General features: G+C 40.2%; 1 protein-coding gene across 3 annotated transcripts in view; it reads left to right on the forward strand.

The window, feature by feature from the left end:
* The window catches only part of LOC108412759 (gastrula zinc finger protein XlCGF7.1-like), a 43,935-nt gene that overhangs the window by 5,537 nt on the left and 19,109 nt on the right, over positions 1-19,289 (forward strand). For 2 of the 3 annotated variants that reach the window (XR_005131486.1, XM_017684930.2), the window contains exon 2: positions 6,014-6,138. The gene's annotated coding sequence lies outside the window, so the exon portion shown is untranslated. Of the gene's footprint in view, positions 1-6,013; positions 6,139-6,506; positions 6,644-19,289 lie in introns of those variants that run through there. The other variant, XR_005131487.1, reaches the window with a different exon arrangement.

Genomic DNA, 19,289 nt, shown 5'->3' on the forward strand with positions numbered 1-19,289 from the left:
ACCGGAATGATGAACCACAGCCAGACCACCTCCTCTCCCTTTCAGCCGGGGTTTTGAGAGATAACTGTAGCCTGGGGGTGTCAGCATGTTTAAATGTGAGTAGTCACCAGGTTGTTGCCAGGTTGTTGATTAACGAGGCTTTATTGGTTATGGATCGTGCATTAAGATGAGCGAGGTTAAAGCAGCGATGGCTGGGAAGAGAAGGTTCAAGGTTCAGGTCTGATGCAATTTTCGTTCAAAGATCAAGACTTAGTTTGACTTTCAGAGTTTAAAATGTCTTGATTCTGCAAGGCTACAGAGATTGGTTGGCTCAGATCCAGATCCAGATCCAGAAACTGGGATTTTCAGATTCATGAATTGATTTTCAGCAGACAATTGGATTAAGCTTTGCAAATGGGCAAGTACATAAAGCAGTGTGTGTGAATGTTAGTTTGTGTTGAATGAATACCAATATTTTGATGAAAGATTTGATGACCTTCTATTTTTTCCAAATCAACACATCAGGCAGTTGTCCTCTGTTGGCCAAGTATGTTTGCACATACAAGGAATCTGTCTTCAGTTACACAGTAACTGACAATAGAAGTTGACACTTAAAAATGGACATATTAGTTAATATACAACCTAATTTCCAAAACATTGGGACACTGTGCAAAATGTAAAACAAAATGCAATGATGTGCAGATCATTTATGTCCCATATTGCATTGAAAATAGTACAAAGATAACATATCAAAAGGTGAAACTTCATTGATTTTATTGTTTATTGAAAAATATTTGCCCATTTGAATTTGATCTCACAACAAAAAAGTTGCTACGGAGGCAACAAAAGTCTGGTAAAGTTGTGTAATGCTGAAAAACACCTGTTGGTTGATTAGCAACGGGTCAGTAACATGACTCTGTATTTAAAAAAATTTAAAAAAAAAAGCATCCCAGAGGCGCTGAGTCTTTCGGAAGTAAAAGATGGGGAGAGGTTCACTATGCTGTGAAGGACGATATGAGCATATAACGTTTTTCACACTTATAAAAACCATTGTCTGTGAAAACAGTTTGGCGCTGCATCCACAAATGCAAGTTAAAACTCTAAAACGCAGAAGGAACTGTACATAAACAGGATCCAGAAATGCTGCCACCTTCTCTGGGACAAAAAACATTTATTTCTCAGTTTCAACATTTGATATGTGGTCTTTGTAGTATTTTCCTATAAAAAATATGGTTTACATGATTTGCATGTCATTGCATTCTTTTTTTATTTTGTGCAGCATCTCAGCTTTTTTGGAAATGGGGTTGTATATAATAGTAACAACACCAAATTCTTTATTTACAAATATGGAATGGTTTATTAGCATGTCAGGTTTTACTTGGTTACCTAAAAACACACACTGGTGCCAACTTGTGGGGATTGTGATGGCTCATTGGGAGGAATATGATGTCCAGGAAAATAACGTTCAGACAAGCTGCCAGAAGCTCTCTATTCTGCCCAAGTTTATCCAGATTCAAACTGGACACAACACAACATGGAAAAAAAAGCTTATAATTCAACTACTGTATTGATCAAAGTACAATATGAAACATGCCAACAGGTAACTCATCACAACCAAACTAATAGACTAAATAAAGTCTAATGATTAGCAGGTAAGAAAAAATCTTATCCAGCTCTTTCTTTTCTCATTTACTATTCTTTCTTGTTCTGCTCACTCTCTTGCTGTCTCCTTTCTCTCCCCATGGTCTGAGCTGCATTCTTGTAACGTTGGCAGCCACAAAGCAACATGTGGAGTGAAAGCATGCTGCATTTTGAAATGGGCAAAAAAAAGGCTAAAAATTTTTATAAGGGTTCAAATAATACTTGCACTCATAAAAATCCATGGATGAATGCAGAAGTAAGCCAGCTTAAGAGAAATTGTTGTAAATCAAAGTGGAGGAAAACTAAACTGCAGGTATGTTATGATTTTCTCAAAGAGCATATCTCTATAATAATCCAGTAGTTTATAATAATATTATGAAAATATTCAGACAGTCATACCTCTCTAGTGTAATTAATACACAATTAAGACACAAAGGTAATACCAAAATCCTTTTTTCCACCACAGATTGACTAATTAGTCCCAGCCTTTCTGCTAATACGTCTCAGGCTAATTTTGTCTCCTAAAATTTGAAAAGAGTTCACAATTCATTTTCAAAATAAAATAGACCTGGTAAGACAGTTTAGGAGCTTACTGAACTGTTGTAAACAAACTAGGTTCATCCACATGTGATCTTGAGCCTGTTTCTACTTCATTCCTTAAGATTTTTTTATTGTGTTAACAATGATGTTTTAACTATTGAAAATTGCTCTCTGTCAACAGGTTTTTACAGACACTTTTAAAACTGCATTGGTGAAGCCTCTGCTAAAAAAGAGTAGCACTGATCTTTCCATACGAAATAATTATGGACCTATTTCAAATTTACCTTTTTAAGTAAAGTCTTAGAAAAGGTTGTTTTCAAACAATTACATGCATATCTAATATCAAACAAGATATTAGAATGGTTTAAATCATGTTTAGATAATACATAATTCATGGTTTCACTTGGAAATCATTAATCAAAAAGATTTGGGATTTCTTGTAGAGCTCCTTAAGGTTCAGTTTTAGGGCTTTTGCTTTGGCTCTTTGTATGCTGCCTCTAGATGGTGTCATTAGAAAGCATAATATAGATTTTCATATTTATGCTGATGACACCCAGTTATACATTTCCATTCCTTTTGATGATCAAGACTAGATGATCGTAGACAGACTGACCAGCTGTGTGTCAGATATTTCTTAGTGGATATCACAAAACTTCTACAGTTAAATCATGAAAAAACTGAAATATTGATTGTTGGTACAGAAAAAATATTTATGAGAAACTTGGTTCTTTGGCTTCATAAATCAAACCTGAAGTACGAAACCTGGACTTGATGTTAGACTTTGAGCTGGTACAATACAACCTGTCTGCAATATGGCTGAAAGATAAATATTTGTTTTATACTGAATTCATTTTGAAAGAGTGCAATTTTCAAATTCCAAAAGCTGTAATTTTTTTATTATAGAATATATTTATCAACAGTGTTATTGCAACAAGTCTTAAATAGGATAATTTACCATAAGAGTTTACAAACTGCCTGTAGATTAGTCAGAAACAGATATGATTTTGATATTATTGTGGATCTCTAATTAAATGTGAGTTCTTCCCTCCTGAGCCTCAAAAACACGGCTGCAGTACTGAATCTACAGGGGTTTATGAACTTTTAATGCCAGGGACCATGCATCCTTGCTGCTGTCATTCAAATGACACTCAATAACTTCGAATGTGCAAGATCATGCATACTGCATGAGGCAGGTTAAAAACACATGACGTGTGGTCATGTTGGTGTGCTTGACAATGGTGTGCTTTGAGTGTGTCAGTGGTACTGTGTGGTGCAGAACTGGTGTGGTCACCACAACAGATCTAAAACACACTTAATTTAGATGTTCTCTCAAAAGAAGAAAAAAAACTGCATTGATTCAGATTGATTCAGTGCAAGAACATTTCTATTTTGCAGCATTTAATATGTAGAACTTGATTTAAATTTGCATAATTTACCTGTATGCAAACTTTTGAATAACATCTGGATGGTTTTTCCCCTAGCCATTTTGATTATACTTAAGAATACATTGTTTATTTCGTGTATTTACTACTAGTGCTCATCATACTAGCAACTTTACATTTGACATTGCACAAGCAATGCGACCCAACCAGTTTTAGATGCTAAAGATGGTTAAAATCACGCAACACTACATGGACTAACCTTGCTGCTTGCTGTAATATAATTCTCAGTTATAGTTTTATAATTATAGGTCACAAAAATATGTAAACTTAGTGTTACGGACAGCACACAATTATTTATTATTGAAAAAATGGACTGTGAAGTAGAACAATAATGTGAGCTCAACTGGAAATACGTTGCATATACATAATTTCTGATCATAGATTATGGGCAAGTTATCTGAGATGCTTGGCTTAGGCATCCTCTGCCTCACTGTGGCAATCCTTACAGGGGAATTCTAATTTTTGCATAATTTAATTATTATACATTTCTACTTATGTTATTTAAATTAAATAAGACAAAGTTATTCAGATGTTATTCAAGGTTAAGTGGTGGTTTTGGATCATAATTAAAATGCCTATATTTATGGTGTGACCTCTGGTTCCTGTCATGACCACTGTAAAGAAATCAATGAGCAAGTTTCTCTACAATTTCTCTAATTAAAAATTAGCAATCACTCATAAATAATTGTTACTTGGATGAGGAAAAAGCAATTTTTAAAATTAGTTGGTCAGAGAGTTGTATTACCAAATTGTTCAAACGCTTGTTTAACCTGGCTTCATAGCCAAGCTACTACAATCTCTAAACAGCTGATTGCTGAGCTTCATCCCACAACCCCAACTTGGTAAGATATAGTCATGAAGAAACTTTAACTTTTAATAATGCATCCTCTACCATGCTTGTTTAAAAAAAAAATCAAACATTTACATACAATATACAAGACTAACATCTACACTCTACATTAAATTATTAACTGTACACAGGTCAGTTTTGATTTAAATATCCGGCTAAGTGTGTGTAAGCACACCCTCCATGCAGCCAGTTACAGACCTTTATGGGCTGCAGCCTAAATAAAAAAGCAACAACACCACATACAAGGGATACTAGGCCAAAAAACATTAGGAATAACATTATATGTTTAAACACTTTTTCCATCTCCCATGACTTTCTCAGTGTTTTTATGAAGTTATGTGTAAAAGTTTAGGCACCTCTGGTCAAATTACATATTTTGTTGATTTTCTACATGTTTAAATGCAGTGTTACTGTGCTGAATTTAATACATGTAATGCATGTCTTAGGGAGAGTTTTGCATACAAGTAGTTTATTTTCAGAGATTTCTTGTTCTTCCAGATTTTGCCTTGACCTAGTTTTCCTTCATTTCCATTTTTTAATGCCATTTTGGACAGTTAAAGTTTATAAGCAGGAAGTATTCAGATGCATTTTATATTATTGTCTTGGTTTGTGAATTGTCTAGTTCCAGATCCTCAGTCACAGGAACAATTGCTGTGAAGTGTAAGCAAGTGATGTGAAGGGTGACAATTTACTATGCTCTGAAATTGTCTAAACGTTACTTGGATTAAGTCCTAATTAATAAAAAAAAAGGAAACAAATGCATTAAAGACGGCAAGACACCAAGCTATTTAACTGACGCACTGGTGACCTCTCCTCAGTATGGCCTACACATGCCTGTTCTGTGTGACATAAAGTTGCATACAGGCCAGAATACAACTCATTATCTTTCCACTGCTGTTTTCTGGGACTTTAAGGACTGTTGTGCTTGTGATGATTGTTCCTTGAGAAGCGTGCTGTGACATGAGATATGGACTTTTACGCCCATTTCCAATTTATGTTACCAGATGTTGCGGTAGCTAGTGGTTCAGGTGTTAAAACTGGGAATCTCCGTGTAACGGTGCAACCTCCAAAAGAAGAGACACCGAGATTTACGTACGGCCAAGTTGGCGCTATGGGCGTGGGTGTGGATACAAGGAGGCGAGACTCCAAGTTCAAGTGCACACGTGCTTATTTTATTACACACAAAAACAAAAGAAAAACTGAATCAAACAGAAATAAAACGAAAGATAAACTTGAGGCTTCGCTGCAAGGCTAATCCTCATCACACAGGTTATTCCCTAGCTGTTACAAGCAGCTAACAGCATCACACTGGGATTACACCACTCCTCCCACAGGTAGCTGAGAAGACCTAGCTGAAAGAACACCGAGCGTTCTCATCGTCGAAGCCCCGCCCCGACTAAACTAATAACTTGCTCAGAGGGACAATGTCCCAGGGCTCTAATTTACATACACACACAAACCTATATATACACAGCCATCTACACAGCTACTGACTAGTTGTGACTAATATATACATATTACCGGTAAGTATTCATCAATTAACTAATTAATTCCTTTGCAGGTTTCCCCCCTTTAGAACACTGAGGCCCCTCTCCCTCCCTGAAGGTGGATCCGCCCAAGGGACAAGAAGCCTCGGTCCCCTTTACCTCCCATTTGCCCTCATCCCCTTCTACACAGGACATCAAGGTAGGTACATACAACATTACACAGATATTCCTATAGTTCCTATTAATCTCAGTGATGGGCATACACTGCACCATCACACTCCGTCATTGTAGAACTGGGTGAAAATTGACCCTTTGGGATGTTCAATGCTTTGGGTATGATTGAGAGCAACCCTTGCTGATGTGCATAAGGACACTCTTTGTTGACTAAATTTCACCAATGATGTTGTGTTCAGTTATGTTCTTGAAGCAGTCCAATCTGCATTATAGACTGTTGGTTAGTTGTTTATATATGAAATTCATTTAATATGAATACAACATGCTAAAATGCTATTTTTTTAAGCCAATATATGTTTGTATTTCTTTTGCATGAACAATGTGTTGCTGTAGGTATTGAAACCATAGCTGAACTATTGAAGGTAGGAAGCTATCCGAAACTTTAACATTCATTGTTCTTGGTTCACTCATACAAAGAGCTGGAGACACATTTGAGTTCTGAAAATTAGATCTGATGAGTTTAAATAAACTAGACATCACAAAAGCAGCAGTTTTCAAACCAGAACTGTGTAATGTGAGCTGTTGGGCCAGAATATTTGGACTTTTTTTCTGAGTTACTCTGTAAATATGCAAATTAGTTGATTTTAATGCTTTCATGTTTATAAAACTCTTATCTGTTGTATTAAAATGCTGTTTTTTTTGCCTAGTTAATTATAAAGGCATGTCTTTTTGAAATTCTTGCCTTTTCTCTTGTTCTGCTGTTCTTCTGTGTATTTATCAAATCAGCTGTATTGGTGTGAATGTAAATGCACTCATTGACAGGTAAACTGTAGAGATGAGCCCTTTTAGATGATTTTCTCTGCTCCATTGTCAATTTGTGAACACATGAAGCGGATCATATGCCATTACTTTTTAAAAACAATGTGCAAAAAGAAGCCATGGCTTATTGGAAATGGAGCTGTAAATAATAAGGAAACATTGACTAAGCTGGCTTTAATTGTATAATTATATGTACAAATGTGGTTAGAAGATCATGGTTTGTTCTAGAACAATATGAAGAAATTTCTGAGAGTTATGAATGTCTGGGTTGTGGTTGTTGGTCAATGACTGGTAGATTAAGAACTGGTAGGAGTGTCTGTGGTGAGTGTTTAAGGTCTGTTTAGAGGTGGGTTTAGTGTGTTTGAGCCAATAGGAGCTTGATAGTGTAATTGAAGTGCTCCATCCATCCATCCGTTCCCAAGACAGTTGAGAGATAAAATCCCTCCAACGTGTCCTGGGTCTTCCCCGGGGTCTCCTCCATGTCGGACATGTCTGGAACACCTCCTTAGGGAGGCGTCCAGAGGCCACCCTTACCAGATGCCTGAACCACCTCAACTGGCTTCTCTCAAGGTGGAGGAGCAGCGGCTCTACTCCGAGCCTCTCCCGAATCGCTGAGCTTCTCACCCTATCTCTAAGGGAGAGCCCGGTGACCCTGTGGAGAAAGCTCATTTCAGCCGCTTGTATCCGCAATCTGGTTCTTTCGGTCACTACCCAAAGCTCATGACCATAGGTGAGAGTCGAAATGTAGATTGACTAGTAAATTGACAGCCTCGCTTTCTGGCTCAGCTCTCTCTTCACCATGACGGACCAGTTTAGGGTCCGCATTACTGCAGATGCCGCACCAATCCGCCAGTCAACCTCTTGCGCCATCCTTCCTTCACTCGTGAACAAAATCCCAAGATGTTTAAACTCCTCCACTTGGGGCAAGAATTCACTCCCTACCTGGACAGAGCATTCTACCCTTTTCCGACTGAGCACCATGGTCTCAGATTTACAGGTGCTGATTTTCATCCCAGCCGCTTCACACTCGGCTGCAAACTGGTCCAGAGAGAGCTGGAGGTCCCGGTCTGATGGCGCCAATAGAACCACGTCATCTGCGACAAGCAGACGTGAAATCCTGAGGCCACCATCCTGGACGCCCCCTCTGCCACTTGGCTGTTCCGAGAAATTCTGTCCATAAAAGTTGTGAACAGAATCGGTGACAACGGACAGCCCTGGTGGAGTCCAACCCTGACTAGAAACGAGTCCGACTTACTGCTGTTTGTACAGGGACTGAATGGCCCGTAATAATGAGCCCCTCACCCCGTACTCCCGGAACACTCCCCACAGGATCCCCATGGGACACAGTTGAATGCCTTCTCCAAATCCACAAAACGCATGTAGACTGGTTGGGCAAACTCCCACGCACCCTCCAGCACCCTGGTGAGGGTAAAAAGCTGGTCCAGTGTTCCACAACCTGGGGGAAACCCGCATTGTTCCTCTTGTATTGTCTTGATTCAACTATTGGTTAGACTCTCTTCTCCAGTACCCTGCATAGACCTTATTGGGTAGGCTGAGAAGTGTGATCCGCTGATAGTTGGAACACACCCTCCGGTCACCTTTCTTAAAAAGCGGGACCCACCACCACCCAGTCTGCCATTCCAGGGGGACCGCCCCAGAGTTTTTGCCTCAGCCACCACCAAAGCCGTGATCTGCTTGGCCCTTTGGTACCCATCTTTTGCCCTCCAGAGTCCCACAAGCCAACCAGGCCCAATAGGACTTTTTTTCAGCTTGAACGGCTTCCTTTACCCGAGGGTGTCCACCAATGGGTTCGGGGATTGCCACCTACGACAGGCACCTACACTTTGTGGCCACAGCTCCGATCGGCTGCATCGACAATGGAGGCACGGAACAGGGCCCACTCGGAGTCTGTCACTGGCCTCCCTCGGTATGCGGTCAAAGCTTTGCCGATGTGGGGAATTGAAGATCTTTCTGGTGGATTCCTCTGCCAGACGTTCCAACAACCCTCACACTCATTTAGGTCTGCACTTTCCAGTACCCAGTACTAAAATGAGGTAAAAAAAAAAAAAAAAAGATGCATTTATTTACTGCAGGGGTTTGGATGGTTTACATGCAATAGCATGAATAGCTGTTAATAATTAAAAAAAGAATAGGTTTTATATATTTGTGCTAGGATACCTTAGTTCATTTTTGATATAGTCAGATTTTAATTAATGATTGTAATCTGTTGGAATTTCCTTATAATGGTCATAGCATTTATGACTTCCGGACTGATTATTTATGCTAATCATGATCATTCAAACTGGTCATGATCAATTTATATTATGTTTCACATTTATATCTTTGCTAGGCATTTCAAATCAGTGTTAGAGTGGTGTCGTGATACATTTTTCAATACAGCAAAAATAAAGAGTGCCTAAATATGTCCTTTGTGCCAATATGTCAATGTTTGCATAATGTGCATAGGTAGGTGCATAAGGCAGGGTGTGTATGTTAGTTTGTACCAGTATTTAAATTGTGGTATTCATACCAGATTTCATGCCTTTTGTATTTATTTCAAATCAGTTATTCTCTGTTGACTAAGTATGTTTGCACATTCAACGAGTCTGTCTTTAGTTACACAGTAACTAACAACAGAATTTCACTCTTAAAAATGCTGGACACATTAGTTAATATATATATATATATATATATATATAAAAAAAACAGTAATAACACAGTATTTACAAATACGGCATGGTTCAACAACACATCAGGTTTTTTTTTTTTTTTTTTTTGTTACCTAAAGATGCACACCGGAAAGTAAGCTTGTTTACCAATTACCAATTGTACCAAAGTACAATATGAAACATGCTAACAGTTAATTGACAACAACCAAACTAATAGAGTAAAAAAAGTCTAACAATTGGCAGGTAAGAAAAAATCTTATCTAGCCCGTTCTTTCTCGTTCTGCTCACTCTCTCTCTGTCTCCTTTTCTTTCCTGTGTCTCCCCTTGACCTGAGTTGCATTCATGTCATGTTAACAGCCAGAAAACTGCAATTGCTTTATGATTATTCTCAAAGAGCATATCTCAGTCGATGATATTATGAAAATATCCGCAGCCATACCTCTCTGTTGTAAATATTAGACACAAAGATAATACCAAAATCCCACCACAGACTGACAAATTAACTCCAGCCTTTCTGCTAAAACATCTCAGGGTGATTTATCTCCTAAAATTTGCAAAGAGGTCACAATTTATTTTCAGAATAAAATAAACCTGATTAGACAGCACATAGCTCAGCCAGCTGAAACTAGCTCCTATAATGTTCCAGATAAGCCACCTACATGAGTAATGAAATGATAAATTATCAGGAGCTTACTGAAGTGTTGTGGACAAACCTAGTTTGTTTACCTGTGATCTTGACCCTGTTCCTACTTAATTCCTTAAGATGTTTTTTGGTTGTGTTAACAATGATGTTTTAACTATTGAAACTTGCTCTCTGTCAACAGGTTTTTACAGACACTTTTAAAACTGCATTGGTGAAGCCTCTGCTTTTAAAAAAAAAAAAAAAAAAAGTATGGATCCTTCCATACTAAATTATCTTAGACCAATTTCAATTACCTTTTTTTAAGTAAAGTCTTACAAAATGTAATACAAAATTGTTAATTAGTTATACATTTGCATTCCCTCTGATGATCTAGACTAGACTGACTAGCTGTGTGTAAAATTGTGTGTGTGTGTGTGTGTACATGTATATATGTATATGTGTATATATATATGTACAGAAACTCTGTTGAGTGAGAAACTTGGTTCTTCAGTTTTATATACCATACCTGAAGTACGAAACCTGGGTGTGATCTTGGACTCTGAGCCATGTTTTATCCTCAATGTAAACACTGTCACTAAAGTAGCTTTTTGTCATTTGAGAATTACTTAGAATTATTCAGCCCTTTCTGTCTAAGAGCAATGCAGATAAACCTTTCTTACTGGATTTCCAAAGAAAATAATGCATCCCTTACAACTCATATGAAGTGCAGCAGCAGGCATCCTAACAAAAACAAAAAAAGGTGATAATTTCACTCCCATTTTACTGCACTGGTTATCTGTATCGTTCAGGATAAATTTTAAAGTTCTGGTACTAGTTTTTAAGGCTCTAAATGACGTAGCACCTGCTTACATCACAGTGTGTCTATCCATGTTCCAAAGTGTAATCTTAGATTTTACTAATACCTTCTGTAAAATACAGAAAGCATGGAGAGACTATTTCAGTTATTATGCTTCTAAACTGTGCAGCTCAATTCCACCTTTTATTAGACAGTCGAGCTCAGTGCTCACTTTTAAGAAGAATCTGTATATCTCTTTAACTTAATGTTTGATTAAAACTGTCTTCAGGTGTTTTTTTTAATCTGTATAATTTTTTTTATGATTCTAAATGAATACTTATCTCATGTAATTTTTAAAAAAATTTATATATATATTTTTATTTAGTCTGTGTCTGTAAAGCACGTTGAGCTGCCACCGGCATGAAAAGTGCCATGTTAATTAAATTATTATTATTTTTATTATTATCAATATTGTTATTGTTATTAAATATAGCTGGTTGGCTCACCGCAAAAATACAACCTGTGTGTACAATATGGCTGAAAGATATAAATATTTTTCTATATTGAAAAAGCAGTTTGAAGGAGGACAACTTTCAATTATATTTATTTATTAAAATTATATTATAGAATACGTTTAGCAAGTGCTGCTGCACTAAATGTGAAAATTTAAGAGTTTGAAATGCTGCACTTAAATGCAAAAAGAGTGGATAAAACGGACCAAGCAGAAGCCATGTGTTTTGTGACATCACAACCACAACTGGTAGTCTGGTGCACTCAGTATTCAAGCTCCATTAGTATTCTAGTCTTTCAAGCCAAAAAAGCAAATATTTATATAAATATTATATAGATTTTGATATTATTTTGCTTCCCTAATTGAATGCGAGTCCTTTCTTCCTGAGCCCCCAAATCAAAAATACAACTGCAGTGCTGAATCTACCAAATCATGGTTTTACAAACTTTCAATGCCAGGGCCCATGCATCCTCGCTGCTGTCATTCACACAACACTTTTCTGCTTCTTCTGATAAAATTTGATATTAACAAAAAGATGTAAACTTAGATGTACGTGAAACCTTTCAGCAGTCTCAGCAGCAGTATCTGCTCTCCAATTTCCATCCACCAGCCCTGAAACACCAGGCTTCTGATGAACACCTGTGACATGGCCATTGAGAAGCAATTGGATCGGCATGTGGGGCATGTCGATGATGGCTTTGCAGAATCTGGTGACATGAGTGAAGTGCTGAAATGCCAGTGTACTGCCAACAGGTGTCTGGTGCACGAGTCATAGGCAATCTCCACTGCTGACATCAGTCTTGAAGCATATGCCACAGGTCTCAGCACCTCATTTCATTCCTGCAACAAAACAGCAGAAAGAGCAGTATCTGAGACATCCGCCTCCAAAAGGAAAGGTTTGCTTTTGTCTGGACTTTTTAGAGCGGTGGCATTAGCAACCTGGGGCTTATCAAAGGCAGCTAGGGAGACCTCCATGCTGTCCTTTACTACACTTCCCAGGAAGGTCACCTCTCTTTTCATCAGCTGCAGTTTCTTGGGGTTCAGCTTCAGCGCCCCCTCTGTCAGTAGCACAAACAGTTCATCCAACAGCAATAGATATTCCTGTTCAGTCTATGATTGAAGCAGAATGTCATCAACAAAAAAAGCAATGCATCACATCTTGAAAAGGTTTCAGAATTTTGCTCAGGCAGCAATGAAACACTGTGGGAGAATTCACCCATCCTTATGATGTTTTCACCCATGTGAGTTGAGTCAAAGGTGAAAGCAAACTTGTGTTGACTTGTCGTGGATGGGAACACTCCAAAAGGCATTCGGCAAACCCAGGGTAGACAGGAAGTGACCATTGGGATTAAGTGATGAAAGGATATCTGGTAAACTAGCACCTGAAGGGGCAGCTGTCTCGGTTTTGCATTCAATGCCCTAAAATCAATGGTCAAACGCCATGCAGTAGGTTGCCCTGGTTCAGTATGCTCTTTCACTGGCCAAATAGGATTATTGCAGGTTGAATTACATTCTATGAGAACTCTTGGGCTAATAGTGACTCAATGGTGGATTTTAGGTACGGATGGGCCGCAGAGGGGTACTGGCACGGTTTGTTTGGTGCTGGATTTGGCCCTTCCACTTCTACAAGCATGATATCATGAGAAACGCTATGCTTACTCAGCAAATCGGACCCCAGCAGGGATCCCTCTGCGTTCTCACAACACTACACCCCATACACAAAATTAGGCTGACCTATAGCCATCTGCAAGGGAGGAGTTTCAATAGCTGTAGCTCAAACCGCATCATCTGTGCCAAAACCATGCACCCTGATGGATCGATTTGATATCCATTCTGGGTCAGGGGCCTGATTAATCAGGCTGATTGATTGCCCCTGTGTCAATCAGCCAAGGTGAACTATTACCCCCAATTTTTAATTCAACCACTGGTCTTCCACATGAATCTCTCTCAATATTAGCTGCTGGGTGTAAGTCTGCCATGTGTAAGTTCTGAGCTAGTCATTTAGACTTATTAGTTTTTTCCCGCGGTTTAGACACCGGCCCTTCAGCAGAAGTACTAGGGATAGCCGCAGTCACCACTCTCTGATCAGGAGCAATTCGCTCCTGATCAGTGGGAGGTGCACTAGGTTCCACATTTTAGTTTCGCCAAAAAGTCTTGGATTGTCTTCAAAGTACTGGCCAGTGTTTCGTGTTCGCGAGCGATGGCAGTGCCCGAAAAATCATTTTTATTACACTGGCAACTCACATGACCAGTACGGCCACAAAGATAACAATTTGTGTGTGTGCTGGAGAGCGAAATACTAAGTCATCTTTCTTAGGAGTTTAATAGTGCTTATACAGTCCAAATTCACGCGCAGTTTAGTGATTCTCTAATAGACGGGAGGCACTGAGCCAGAATCAGTTGCCAGAAACTCTTAGACTCTCGCTCAGCTGCGTGTTCACACAAAAAATACATCAGACAATGTAATCAAAATCAAAAATACAAATACACATTTGACACAGGAGATCATCAATTTGATCTTCAAGCAGATGAACCTGACACAACCTGTGCATAACATGAGAAAAACAAAGATCACTAGAAAACTTGTATGAATTATGGCATGACTGCATACACCCAAACCAACACCAAGACAGCTAAAATAGACAAAGTTCAACCCACAACAATCCAGTACCCATTTTTAGAATTGCCATTGGAATTTAGATTAAATTACTTGATTTAGCTTTTATCCAAAATTTCACAAATTGGTTCTAGTATCTTTTTTATAAATTGGTAAGTCATTTGCCGATTGAAAATAGCCATAACCAGATCATTTGCATCTTAATCAACCAAAACTGCTACTTAAATCAAAAGCTGGCACACTGTGATGAAGTAGCCCCTTCCGTGTTGGCCCGCGTCCATGCTGTCTGCTGCGGTTCCTCTGCATCTGGTTTTGGTTTTGCTGGGGCGTTGTCCAGTCTCATGGCCATGGCTTGCCAAAATGTAAGATTGTGAAAATGGGAAAAATTGTCTGTTGTGGTGTTTAAAAAAAAATTAAAAAATAAAAAACCTGGACAAACTGGAGTTTTGCCAGTGTATTGGAAAAAACACAGTTTTTATGATAATGAAGAAAATACAAAAAATAGAAATCAAGATAGAAAAATCATGCTAAATATGAAAAGTTTAACAAAAGTGAATAAAAATGAAAAAATAGGCTTCACCCCAGTAAACCTGAGCTCTTTCTCCCATCTCCCAAGTCAATGAGTTCTTTTTTTTTTTTTTTTTTTTTTTTTTTTTTTTAAACCTGTCATGTCTGGCCATTTTTGCAATCGGAATGGTAATCCGAATGTACTGATGTACCAAACATATTTGTTTTCACAAGAAAAAGCTCTATAGGTTACTAAAGCCTATTCTTGTTAAAGTTTTTATTTTATTTGTTTGGCCAGGCCTGACAATAAAAAAGAGGACAGGAAAGAAAGAGAAGAAGGGAGGAGAGAAAAAAAAAAAAATAATAATAATAATAATCATAATAATGATAATTAAGTAAGTAAATAAATAAATAGAAAAAAATAATAATAATTAAAAATTTTAAAAAAAGAGAGAAAAAACAAATAAAATAAGTAAATAAACAGACAACTAAATAAAAATAAATAGATAAATAAGTAAGTTAAAAAATAAATAAAAAAAAAAAAAGGGGAGGGGAAAAAAACAATTATACAGATATACATACATATACATATTCACATATACATATATACACCCAGACATAATTCTACTATTTGCTGCTACATACATACACATGTTTACATTATACATATGCCTTTATACATATACACCCACCCACCACACACAATTCTACTGTTTGCAGCAATGTGTATATGTGTGTATATGCGTTCACGTGTCATGTGTCATGGAATGTGCTCAGCAATGAGGGCAAGAAGCCGCAACCATCCCCCCGTGGTCCAGAGATAGATAGGGAAGGACCCGGGGGACCCGGACCATCCACAGCCCATTAGGAACTCACGAGACCTGAGGCCACATGCTCCGACGGCCACCGCGTGCACGCCCCAGAGGACGAAGAATGGAGGCCCCAGACAGAGCGCCCACAGACAAAGGGCAAGTGACCGGAGAGCCAGAGGCAATGAGCAGCCCACCCCCCCGGCAGGCCAACATCCCCAGCATGAGCCGAGCATGCGGCCCCCGAGGGCCCAGGCGCCCGAGACCGGCCGACCCCCGGCAGGACTCCCCCCCCCATGCCAGAGAGGCCCAAACCACCCTCAGGACACAACCGCCAAGGGAGCAGGGCAGGGACCACGCCAAGATGTCTAGCCATGCACCCAGGGACCCACAGGGCACCCATACCCCGGGGGGGGGGGGGGGGCGGAGTCGGCAAGCAGCGGGGAGCGGTGGGGAGGGGTAACTCCTGCCCACCACCATGTACCACAGATGTCCAGGCTCAGCAAGTCATAGACCCAGGCCCAGCTGTCCACACACACATGTTCACATGCACCCACACACACCCACAACCACACTCGCACACACCAGTCACCCACTCATGCATACACACGGAACATACATGGACTCACAGTATCGGCGGGCGGACACCAGCACGGGTCAGCGGTAACCCAGGGAGGCAGCCACCCCGGCCCCGAATGACCGGCCGGTCTCCCCACCAGGCAGGGTGCACCAAACCGGGGTGTGAGAGGACCCGCCCACCCCCCCCCCACACACTCAATATGTGTGTGAAATGAAAAGAATGTGTGTGAGCTACAGTGCAATTAAAATTGGAGGGACAGAGGCAATGTAGTACTGAATAACAGCACACTGCCACACTGACCCCCAAGGCCCTCAATGTCTAATGTGTAAATAAAATTGAGGGGCAGGTAGCAGTGAGCAGATAAGTGAGGTCACATCAGCAGCGCCACCCACCATCCACTGAGTGATACCTGCCTCCCAAAGCCCTGTGTGTACTGTACTGTGTCATGAAATGTGTCATTGTAAGGGGGGAAAAAAGGGGAGGAGTGGGACATCACGCATCACAGCGAGCAGAGCCAGGTAGGTGGCCCTACTCACTGTAGCATGGGCCCCCCTCCCCCAGAACCCCCATGTGTAGTGTGATGTTTGACTGAGTGGGAGGAGGGGAAGGGTCAGGATAAGAAAGACCGAGAGGCAGAGAACTACCCCTCGGAGGAAGAGAGCCAGCTGGCGCTAGCTCACTAGGCACCCCGGTTTCCTACAACCGGCCGCGGCGCAGGGAAGGCCGGCCCTGGGCCCGAAGCGGCCACGACCCCAGGACACCACCGTGCTCCAGGCCGGCGCCCGCCCACACAGCTGACACAGCACAAAACATACACACCCACACGCACACAAGAGACAACAATTATCACACATACACACGATTACAATACACATACTCACAATTACAATACAAACACACACACATACATACCAACACAAACACACTCACCCGCACAAACTTCACACACACCCATATATACGCAAACACAGTGGTCCTGGGTCCAGAACCAACCAGCCCTATGTGGTTGTCCCCCTACTTGAGTGCCCCACCCCTCCTCCCGGGAGGCATCCAGAATCCTGGAATGCCAGACAGACACTCCGGCGCGCCCCAGACCCCCCACCACCCGGCGGTGCGCCCAGGGGGGCACAGACCCCTCCAGCGCAGGGAGGAGCCTAAACGGGGGACGGGCGACCCCAGGCGCCAAGGCCCCAGACCCCGCACCCCGGCCCACACAGAGGAGGCCAGCCGCCCGGACGGGGCCAGCACCCACCCCCACGGGTCCCCAGGTCCCCACCCCAAGACCGTGAGCGCACACATCCAGGCCCCCCACCATCAACAACAGGGCCCGCACACAGAAACCGCAGAGCGTCAGCCCCCATCTCCAGTCCAAGAGCCATCAGACACCCAAATCATTGTATATTTTTGATAACAGTTTAGGGGTATAGAGGTTTAGAAAGTCTGTTATCCACACAGGGATGTCTAGATTTAGATTACTTAGATTAAATCTTGCCTGTATGATGGACCTCAATTGGTGATATTCCAGAAATTTGCTACTGCTAATTTCATATTTTAAAATAAGATCTTCAAATGAAATAAAGGTCCCATCATGAATAACATGTTCTAAATTATTTATTCCTTTTTCTTGCCATTCTGAAAAATTCAGTACTGTCTTTTCCGACATATATCGGGATTGTTCCAAATGGGTGTTAATTTACAAGGGATTAGTGAAGACTTAGCCATCTTTAAGAATTCCCACCAGGCTATCAGGTGGTGCTTATTGTAAGGCTTTTAAAAGCAATTGTAATGTTTAATGCTGGAGCTAATGAGAGGTAAGTCAGATATTTTCAATTTCCCACAGAGTGTTTGTTCCAGATCCAGCCATGGACTGTCTGAGCGGTTTGATTTCATCCACCTTGAAACATACTGTAGTCTATTGGCTAAAAAATAGTGATAAAAATTTGGTAGTTCTAGACCACCGCTGCATTTTAGCTTTTGTAAAGTCTTCAAGCTTATTCTAGATGTTTTACTTTTCCATAAAAATTTAGATATATTTGAGTCTAGCGACTTAAACCAAGCAATAGAAGGTTTATTAGGGATCATTAAGAACAGATAATTTACTTTAGGCAGAATCATCATTTTTATTGTGGCAACTCTCCCCATGAGAGATATAGGTAGAGGGTTCCAACGTGTGAGATCGTCCTCTATTGTTTTTAGTAAAGGAATATGGTTCAGTCGTACCAGATCTGACAGCCTGGGAGAAAAATTTATACCTAGATATCTAATGTTGCCCGATTGTAGTGATGTAGGTATGATGTTCTGAAATTTACAATTCAGAGGCAAAACTGTTGATTTACTCCAATTAATGGAGTAATCTGATACAGATGAGAACTTATCTATAAGTGTGATTGTCTTTAGAAGAGCGGTTTGTGAGTTCCCGAGGAAAAGTAATACATCATCAGCATAAAGGCTTATTTTATGGTCTGTATTTTCTGTTTGGATTCCTTTGATGTTTACATTCTGTCTGATTTTTGCTGCTAGTGGCTCAATGAAGATGATAAACATTGAGGGAGAGAGTGGGCAACCTTGTCTAGTTCCCCTCTGCAGACTGAAGCTTTGTGAGATAAGATCATTTGTCCTAACCCGTGCATTTGGAGAGCTGTATAATGTTTCGATCCAGTTTATAAAGGATGGGCCAAATCCAAATTTATGTAGAACTGCTAACAAAAATTTCCAATTTACCCTGTCGAATGCTTTCTCTGCATCTAAAGAGACTACTATTTTTTCTAATTTGTTAATGGAACAGTAGTCTATTATATTTATTAGTCGGCGTGTGTTATCGGCCGAGTGCCGGCCCTTGATAAAACCTGTTTGGTCCGAATGTATAATATATGGAGTGATTTTTTCTAATCTTCTTGCGAGAACTTTGCAAATAATTTTAAGGTCTACATTAATAAGAGAGATTGGGCGATAGCTAGATGGAAGTGTTGGGTCTTTGCCTGGTTTAAGAAGCAGGCTAATGTTGGCCGAGTTCATGTTTGGAGAGATTGTGTGGTTATTCTTGATTTGAGTCACCATCCTGAAAAAAGTAGGTTCTAACACAGGCCAGAATTCTTTATAGAATTCTGCTGGGAAACCGTCTGGGCCTGGGGCTTTATTATTTGGAAGGTGCTGTATTGCCTTATAGAATTCAGATGATGAAAACGGTGAATCAAGAGTTGTAATCTGATCCTCATCTAATTTAGGAAGATTTATGTCATTAAGAAA

This window comes from Pygocentrus nattereri, chromosome 15 (assembly GCF_015220715.1).
Source record: "Pygocentrus nattereri isolate fPygNat1 chromosome 15, fPygNat1.pri, whole genome shotgun sequence".
NCBI lineage: Eukaryota > Metazoa > Chordata > Actinopteri > Characiformes > Serrasalmidae > Pygocentrus > Pygocentrus nattereri.